This window comes from Pteropus vampyrus, unplaced genomic scaffold (genome assembly GCF_000151845.1).
Source record: "Pteropus vampyrus isolate Shadow unplaced genomic scaffold, Pvam_2.0 Scaffold21, whole genome shotgun sequence".
Lineage (NCBI taxonomy): Eukaryota > Metazoa > Chordata > Mammalia > Chiroptera > Pteropodidae > Pteropus > Pteropus vampyrus.
Genome location: NW_011888802.1, coordinates 7,012,302 through 7,022,415, shown reverse-complemented (window position 1 = coordinate 7,022,415; position 10,114 = coordinate 7,012,302). Strand labels below are relative to the sequence as shown.

At 31.2% G+C, this 10,114-nt stretch overlaps 1 long non-coding RNA gene and 1 pseudogene across 1 annotated transcript in view; one reads left to right on the top strand and one right to left on the bottom strand.

Annotated features, from left to right (window-relative positions):
* LOC111736635 overlaps nt 1–6,518 on the top strand; it is a 122,888-nt gene extending 116,370 nt beyond the window's left edge. Inside the window, exon 4 of the long non-coding RNA XR_002779220.1 lies at nt 6,040–6,518. This is a non-coding gene — a long non-coding RNA (uncharacterized LOC111736635). The remainder of the gene's footprint in view (nt 1–6,039) is intronic.
* A 3,210-nt stretch (nt 6,519–9,728) lies between these two features.
* Nucleotides 9,729–9,847, bottom strand: LOC111736669 (annotated as a pseudogene).
* Nucleotides 9,848–10,114: the final 267 nt, after the last annotated feature.

Below are 10,114 nucleotides of genomic sequence, written 5' to 3'. Positions count from 1 at the left end.
TCAATTTATCTACTCTGTTGGTTCTGGAGAACTCTGATATAGCTTAGTTATCAACATGATAAATCAAAGATAATCTTTATACATATTTTAAGAAAGTATGAATTGCTTTAAGCAATTTTATATTGTCAACATGCAAAATTCAATGGGTTTTCTATATACCAGGAATTACCACTTAGGAAAAATAATATAGGATAACAAGTTATTACTTTAACAATGAAAACTATAAATTATGTGGTATTTTATGTTAACAAAAAGCCCGTGGCCTTTATGGAAGGAATTTGATAAATGAGAGGATGTAGTATATTCATAGGGAGGAGATATGTGATTTATTATATAATACATGTAGGTTCTCAAATTAATCAATACTCATCTAATAAAAATGGCACTAAGGTTATGTTGGAAATTTGACAAGCTGATCTGGAAGCGTAGAAGAATAAAAAGTCCAGGGAGAGCCAGGACGATTTTGAAAAAGAACACACAGCAAGGCTTTCTATGTAGATAATAGGAAATAATTCAAAATAATGGTTATATATGTGAAACAAAATATTCCAGTAGAAGGGAGAAATATCAATGAAATACAATTAAAATTCTGCTCTTCTTAACCTGAAGGCTTAGTTTATAACAGAGATGGCTTTCAGGATAAAAATTATTGCAGGAAAGATGGATTATGTAGAAGCTAGTGTTAGAATTATTTTTCTTTTTAATCTGAAAAAATATTGGTTATTTCACATTAAATCTAAAGTGGGGTGTATCTAATTCAAATGATTAAAAGCTAATTAAGAAATGCCTAAAATGTCAAGTCTACTGGAGAAAATTTAGGAAAATATAACTGTGACCAAGGTACTGAAAAGCTTTTTTAAATAGGGCATCAAAACAAAACGAACAAAAAAAGAGAAAAAATTAATTTGATGTAAGGTAAAGATTTATGTTTAGGGAAGCATAACATAGAAATAGTTGACAGATGAGCAAGAGAATTGGAAGTGATATTTCCATTTCTGAAAATGAGAAATGAAAAGAGACATCATTAAATAAAATAGGATCCGCAGTCTCACGGTCATTGCAGCATTATTCACAGTAGCCAGGACATGGAAGCAACCTAAATGTCCACAAACAGTTGACTGAATCCAGAAAATGTGGTATATACATACAATGGAAAGAAAGAAAGAAATCTTGCCATTTGTGACACGATGGATGAAACTAGAGAACATTATGCCAACGGTATAAGCCAGACATAGAAGGACAAATATTATATACCGCTTATATGATAAATCTAAAATAGCTAAACTAATAAAGTAAAGAATGTAATAATGGTTGCCAGGGATAGGAAGGAGGAGAAAACAGGGAGGAGTTATAGAGTGCCAAGTTTTGGTTATACAAGATAAGCGAGTCCTAGAGAGATCTACTGTAGAGCATGTAGTAGAGTGCTTATAGTTAATAATGGTATATTGTATACTCTAAAATGTGCTAAGAGAGTAGATCTTATGTCACATGCTGGATGTTTGATCCCCTGGCTCTCTCAGGGTGAGACATATAATAATAATAACAATGATAAAATTAGATGATATAAAAAATATTGATTTTATAATAAAAGACATACAGTCAAATCTAATACTTTCTTTTATCAGTCTCCTTTAGTACCCCAAAATGTTTCAGCAAGGGTGGAATAGGCATTGTTCCGAGGTTACTTAACTTATTTTCCTAGCTGATAGACCATAACACATATTAGCTTGGGATTGAATTAAAGTGAAAGAAAAAGAACAATCACAGAGTAAATATATAAGTGCAACAGTCATCTCTTCCAACAATATATCTACAGATAGAAAAAAATCCAATTAGCAGTGCTCTAAACTCTCACCCTGTCTCAAATTTACCCCTTTCCCTCCGAAAATTATTTAAGCAACAGAGAATCAACAGAAAATAGCCAGATGCAGAATGGCTTCCAGACTACTTTATCCGAATCTTTTTTGTGAACCTACACAATTTGAAAATAATGCATCGATATTAGAAAAATATTTATTGTATTTGTGAAAATAAATGGACATGGCTGCAACTACCCATCTTGCCACAATCCTCTCTTCTCTTTCCTCCATAGCAGTTTGCATGATCTACATTCTCACATTCCTATCCCTGTTCCCAGAGCATATATTTTCACTGTCTTGGCATCTATTTTTGAGGATGGATATGGCTGGTGACAGATAGGATCTTGGTGAGCTATCCTGGTCCATGACATGACTTCACTGCTCTTAGGTTTTCCCTAGGCTTATTCTGAGAAAATTAAAAGTGTCTGTTCGGGGTTCAGAACATCAAAGAGACAGATAGCTGGCCCTGCCTGCCCAAGGCTCCCACAGCTGTAGTGATTCCTTTCTATTAATTTTTACCCACGAGAAATCTGTCTATTCCTGACTTTCCCTTCTTTTCAAAAACAGTTATATCAGAAATAGGTGCTAGATTATTTCCTCACAGTGAATAAGCATGATGTTTAATTACTACTAAAAAAAAAATAGCATATAAAAATAGTCACTAAGTAGTGAAAAACATTTTCAATTTAACAAGATATCAAAGCAAAACATTCAAAATATGACCCCAAATAATATCAACATCTTCTGGAAAATACCCCTAAATAGTCTGACACTATTTTTTCTTCATTTTGCCAGTAGGACATAATTATAAAAATATTAAAGGAATATACACACACGTATATTAATAAATAGGTCCCCATAATTAGCTACTTGATCAGATACCACCTCTCGGGGCCTCCACACTAACATGAAAAGTCAAGATCATCACACATTCTTGACAAGGTGAGTTCCTCTTCCTCTTCATCATCAGACTCATAGCCTCACCTTAACCAAATGCTCCAATATTATTTACACTGAATCTCTTTTGATCTGCCTCTTTGTTTTGTGTCATTCATTATAAGATGCTCCAAGCCTGACAGTATTAACCTATATTTGAGTCTGCACATTCCATATTTTATCTCATATTTTACTCCTCATTAACTCCACAAAACCTGTTAACTGTGGTCTCTGGAATTAACACTCCATAAGAAGCACAATCTCTAAGCTTTATTTTTTCTTTTATGTTCATATCACCTTGTTGTACTAACTGATATATCCCTCTCCACTTGACAAACTTCCTGCTGGTTTCTCAAATGCTGGTGGTAAGCTATCCCACATTTCTCACTCCATTTATACTGGTAAATGATATATATGGTCGCTTTGCTCAGTCTTCTCCTCACTCATTCAACTTCTTGCAGTCCTCAAGTATATCAAACATGTTTCTACCACAGCACTTTGAACTTGTTACACCATCTACCTGGATAATTATTTCTTGCATATGTATTGGCTCAGTCCCTCTCTTTAAGTTCTTTGCTTAAATACCACTTATTTGGAGAAGCCTGCTTATACCACCCTGTACAAAGCAAAAGCATCTTTTATCTCAAGCCCTCCCTATGTCTCTGACTTTGCTCAATTTTTATCACAACTCATATCACTGCTTAACATATTAATGTATTTATGTCTCATCTATTGTGTTTTTATTGTTGTATTCCTTGTCTCTAGAATAGTATCTAACATATAATAAGTGCTCAATAAATATTTGCTGAAAAGATTAATAAGCAATGAATAACACATTATAGTCACATATATATTCATACTTTAGATATAATCATAAAACAATCTGAAGGGTCTATCAATGTTCTCTTTTTAATAATATCACAAGATAAAATGGCTACAGTGGAAAGGGTGTATTTTTAACACTCTTCAGGTAACTTACAAGATTGTATGTGTCTTACAAATACAAGAAAGTTGGAGTTCTAGCAATCTTATACTTTACATGAATTAGAAGTTATTTCCTATCCACATTAAATCTTTCATGTCTTACTATATAATTGAATAAACATAGGCTTTTTTAAATTAGAGAATAGAAAATTACATTCAAAATGAATGGGTAAAGTGATGGTTTAAAAAGACATGATTACAAATGTATCAGACTCCAGTACAGTTCTAGGCTTTCATTAAAATTTTGCATCACAATTTTTACTTAATATTTGTTTAATTTATGCAAATACAATATAGGTGTTTGAAATTTGTTAGGATTACAATGCCTTCTATTATTGTATCAGTAAATATACATGTGAGAGATGCTTATAATCATGGTATTTTAAAAAGCCTAGACAATTTAAAGGACCATAGCATATCTTTTACACACATTATAGCAAACATAAATTAGTCATTATTCTTGGAAATAATCATTAGTATATTGTCAACTCCCTTAATATACTTACTAAAATTACGGTTTTAACTTTGTATTTTATGCAAAATAAATTGCCTATAAGGTCAAAGAAAAAAACTGATTGGAAAGGGATAAGAGGAAATTTCTGGAGTAATCAGAATATTCTATAACTTGGTTTATGGTTGGTGGTTACTTAATCAACTGTTTACTAAAATTTGTTGTAGGTAAATTATACCTCAGTAAGAAAAGAAAACAAATGAGCACTTTCTCTGCTTTACCCCTGGTGATCTCAAGGTCGAAGAGTTATGCCTCCTGTTTACATGATGTATGACATGTAATGGATACTTTAAAGTCATCTAATAAATAATACTCAAAGGAGTGATCTTTATGAGGTATCATTCATTACATGACATTTAAAACATTTTATCATTATTTCTGGAGTAATTTGAATATTTTCAAATACTTGACCCTCAAAATAGATTGTCTATAAGAAAAAAATAAAAATACTGATTTTATGAGGTTCTGAATTTACTTTATTACAATATTTAAGAAATGTATGTAAAATGCTCTTTTTATGAAAAGTGCCCTATAATTTTGGCAATAAATGAATAGGATCACAGATAAATTCATTATAGTCTACTTTGTCTTTTAAAATGTGTTTTCTATTATTAAGTGTATATCATAGTTTTTTTTTTTTTCCTTTTCAAGCAACAGCAGAAAGAAATGAAGGTAAACATAGTATAAGCACAGTGACTGCTCTGTTATTAACAGAGCTGTAAATAAGAGTTTTAGCTAATATAGATCCATGAAATCGTAATGCAGTTTGTTTTCTTTTTATATCACAATGATGACAATAAATTCAGAACCAGATCATTATAGGGTGCTGCAAAATGGGAAGTATACCGCGGTATAGGTTAATTTAATCACCTGCAACATTTTCTGGCAATACTTACGTATTAGTATGAAAGAAAATGCAGAAGTATAGAGATTAGTGAGTATTTCATTTGTTACATATATGGATTTTAAAATCAGGCCAGACCGCTCTTTAAAATTTTATTAAGTAAATATATATTTGCTTATGTATAAGGAGGCTTGAGAGAGACAGGTAATTCATTTGTACCAATTTCTAATTCAGTTTAACTTTATCTATTAAATGATTGAATAAATATAGAGGAAGGGGATTCAAGTTGTTTTGTTTACAGGAAAAAAAAACAAATACAACTTTTTAAATTTACCTGCTTGATAAGTTAATTATACAATTTGCTATTCCATTGTACTGAAATTTAGAATATGACTGCATTTAAGTCTCTACAATCTACTATTCTTGGGCTACTTGCATTCATCTTATTATAGCTATCCTTTGATTTTGTCCAAGACAGCAAAGCCTTATAAAAAATGCATTTCTATGAAGAATAGCTATGGCCATAATCCTTTAAAATAATCAAATGTAAATAAAACACTATTTTATCCCTACAGATGATTTAAAGGATAGATATTGAGACTTTTAGCCATAAAAACATTCACTTTGCTTTGATATTTATGTATAGAAAAGTTATTTATTCATTAGACGTTTAATATACTGGAATACCAGGGGACCTTTGTTCGGTAACAAAACAGATTTCATGTTATACAGATTTTCTACTCAAACTCTTATCAGTTTATTCTTGTCTACTTTGCCAGCACATTGGGTATTGCCTGTCTTCATTGACACCATTACATGATTTTAACTTTTGATTTAGAAGCATCACCAGCTAATTTTCAGGCATAATGAATTATTATTATTATTTTTTTTGGTTGTTGGTATAGGTCAACAAGAAAGTGTGACTCCCAGTCTGGCTCTCAAGCTGAATGTGGACACCCTCTCTCAAGTCTCCATGCCCAGCGGTGCCTCAAGGATACAATCTTGAGATAGAAATGTGGTGATGAGATCATCTGGACTAGTTACATGACCAAATCCAGTTAAGGCCCCTATATTTAAGATCTGACTGGTGAGTGCAGAGGTCTACACATCTTGCGGCCATCCAAGACAAGCCTCATAAGTAAGTTATCTGGTTTATTAAACCCTCACCTACCAATCTGGAGTGGTTCTCCTTTTTCTTGTCTCTCCCTGCTTTCCATGTTTGGGGGGCAAGTTTCAGATTACACCAAGACATTCCAAGGAGGTTTCAAACTACAAAAAGTATTTTTTTATACACACACTATTTCATTTCCCTCCTAAAATCTTATATTTTTCTTTCAGATAAAAAAAAATGTAGAAAAGTAATATTGGATGGGGTAGAAGAGTAAAGGGAATTCTTTTATATGATAACATTTAAAATATAAGATATATCATCTTTCTGATGATAGTACATCAATATCTTTGAAGGATTAAACACATAAAAAAGATAATTATAAAATAAATTAGTACATTTGTGTACGCCTGTATCATTTTCTGCTTTCATTACATTTAATAAATACAAAAAGATGAGAAGTATGCCTTCACATTACAAAACTTAAAGGCATTCGTAACCATTTAGTAATAATGGTGTCTTATTAAGTATATTTCTAGCTTTATTTTTCATTTTTTTCTTATCTTATTTTACACATATGTTCTCTTAGGAAAACATGAACAGTGAATGGCTCAATTTGACAGACAGGGATTATATTTTATCACTGAAATTCGAGAAAAGGACATTTTTGTTATTAATAGTACTTAAGTAAAAATGTTTGTCAACTATAAACTAAATAACGTATTTGAACCCTAGAATACCACTTAACACATAGCACTCACTGTGTAACTGCTATTTTTAAATATTATTTTAAATTGTGATTCATCAAGAGGTATCCTAACTAATAAAGTATTAATTTTTAAAATGTTCTGTTTAAAAGTGGGTGAATATCAAAAATATTCATTTGAATATGGTTTTTATTTGATATATTGTAACTTTACATGTGATATAATATGTAGAATATCTACTCTGTAATCTGCAACTATTCTTCTGTATTTGTCATTTCAATATCCTCTTAATACCTTTGGATTTTACAATATTTGACTCTACCAATATAATTCTGGCTATAATTAATAACAGTTGCTTCACAAGGCACATCTCACTTTTGAAAGCGAAAGTAAGTTGGACTAAAAATTTAATACCTGAAAGAGTTAAATTGCCTTTCTATACTTGATTACTTCCTACTGGGGACATGACTGGGGCTCTGCACTATGGAAAACAATGCCAAATAAATACTAAATCAATCAATCAATTGATGAATTAAAAATGACAAGAAATGTTGGCTTTTATTCATTTACTTGGAAATTGGATTATAGAACATACTTCAGAGCCAAAGCAGAGTATGTCACAACAGACTTAGCAACAAATATTCTGAGAAGAGACTGTTGCAGTGACAACATCCAAATACGTTACCACCATATAAATGCAAGGAAAATCACATTATTAATTTTCCAAGTGCTACAAGTATCTGGCATAATAAAGTTAGTGAATATTTTCAATGTCAAACTAAAGACATTTGAGTATCAGAAACTTAGTTTTCTGCCCATTTTTCTGCTTCTGATAGCATATAGTGTGTTTTCAACTGCAAAATATATCAAACAATATTATATTAGAGATAAATAACACCAGTAAAGTTAAAGAAGTGTTACTTCGATCAGTGTTTCAGGTTATTACCTCAATATCATGTTGCCGATCTCTAAAGGAACATATATAAAGTTTAACTCATAGAATACATAGATTTATAACTCATCGCATTTTTAACTAAAGAGAAGTGACTTTTCCCTTTACAACTTTAGTTTCACCTAAAAGGAGAAAAAAGGTCTAGGAAAATATGGTGTCATCCCAATTAACTACTGAACCAGATCCACTAATTGTTTTTCAGCTTTGGAGAACATGAAGGTATCCATTGATACTTCTAATCTCTTCAAACTTGCAGTAGCAAGCAGAAAACATAGTTATAAAATTATGTATCAAAAAGTAGAAAAATGGGGAGTGAGACATTAAGATAGTAATACCTTAATAAATCAAGTTCATATAGAAAAGGCTCTTCTGCACACAATAGGACTTATTTAAAAGAGAAAAAAAGCAGTGTTGAGTGTGTGTGTACATTTACATACAGCTAAGGGAAGCAGACATGCTTTTTTTTTTTTTTTTTACAGCTGTATGTAAAAATATCAGTGCACAGTTTCTGGCTCAAGCAAAGGAATACAAAGCCATCCAACCCTAGAAAAATGTCTACTATCTTGCATCTGCTTTCTACATACTTTTGTTGCTTTCAGTGATAATTTATTCTTCTTTATGAGGCTAACAGATTCTGCTTTCCAAGACAATTCCAAGTCTTTAATGTGTTCATTGACTTTTTTGCTTTTATTTTCAAGCCTGTTTTTAGTATTTCAAGTAGTAGCAAGTAGGTTGTAATATCTGAGGTTTTAAATGGAGCTAAGAATCCCAGGAATTCACTTTATTAGAAATAGCCCTAACTTAGAAATTGGGCTAAATTTGTTTCTTTTCCATCACCTTGAGGACAGGTGCCGTTGGAGAGAACAATTTTTTTTCTTTTTTTACCAAATAGCAATATACATCTCTGGAAGAGTAAGGTGGATGTTTGATCCCCTAACTCTCAAGGTGAGGAACCCTATGTGCCCAGGGTTACTCGAAGATCTGGATGCCTCTCCACCCACCACAAGTAAATCTGGATCTTTTTTTTTTCCCCACCTAAACACTTCCTCAAATTGTTCTCTTGCAAAGTATAGATTAAGCTTCCAAATTTCATGTCTCTGAAATAAGACACTAAGATGTATATTTCAAGTTTCGAAATATTTGAAAATAATTAGTTGAATGTTATCTGACTTTTAGAATGTCTTTTTATCATTTTACTTCTATATGTAATATATCTGATAAGGAGTTTTACACAATTATTTAATCTATTCAGTAAGTCAGATAAATGAAATTTAGTTTATTGTAAACTTTGAACTATTATAAACATCATAAACAGCTATTATATATTTATAAATATGTTTTTAGAAGTCAAATATTTTATAATACTCAGGTAAAATTTTAAATACACTGTAGATGTTTTTAAAGATATATGTCAGAAAATTAGAAGTCACACTGTACAAAAATGAAATGTCTCACATAAATTAAATCATGATAATAAAAAGTCTACATATCTTCTTGCATTGTGTAATATTGAAATCAGCATTCATCAGATTCAGTTACTCATCATAGCAAAAAAAAGTCTAAATAAAAAAATTCACAAGTTCATAAACCCATGTTATCTATTATAAAATAATAAATGGGAAAGCACACATGGCAAATTAATACTTCTTAAATTTCTAATTTCATTATGATATATTTAATAATGCCAAAGACAAAAAAATCAGAAATATTTGAGAGAGGGTAAAAATAAAAATATAGACTTTTTTTTTTGGCAAGGCAATGCTTGGTTGACCTCGCAGATTGCAAGGACCTTGTCATCTTACAATTCCTTATTTTTTTTATTTTTGAAACCTACAGCACCTGGTTTTCCTAGGTGGTCTCTCATCCAAGTACTAACCAGACGTGACCCTGCTTAGCTTTTAAGATCAGACGGGATCGGGCTTGTTCAGGGTAGCATGGCCATAGACAAATATAGACATTCTAAAATTTGATATTTTCACTCCATGTAATAAAATCAACAAAAAATATTGAAAACTTTCAGAAAAAACGTTAACTACATAAATATTTAAAATTGTTTGGAAGCACTTAACTACTTGACTGGAGTGAATATAAATAGTGACAGGAAATACTCTTCAATAATTCAAAATAGAATAAGTGAATTAAAAACGATGCACATTAATAATGTCTGATTGAGACTTCAGTAATTGACACTGGCATTGCCAACTCATTTAAAT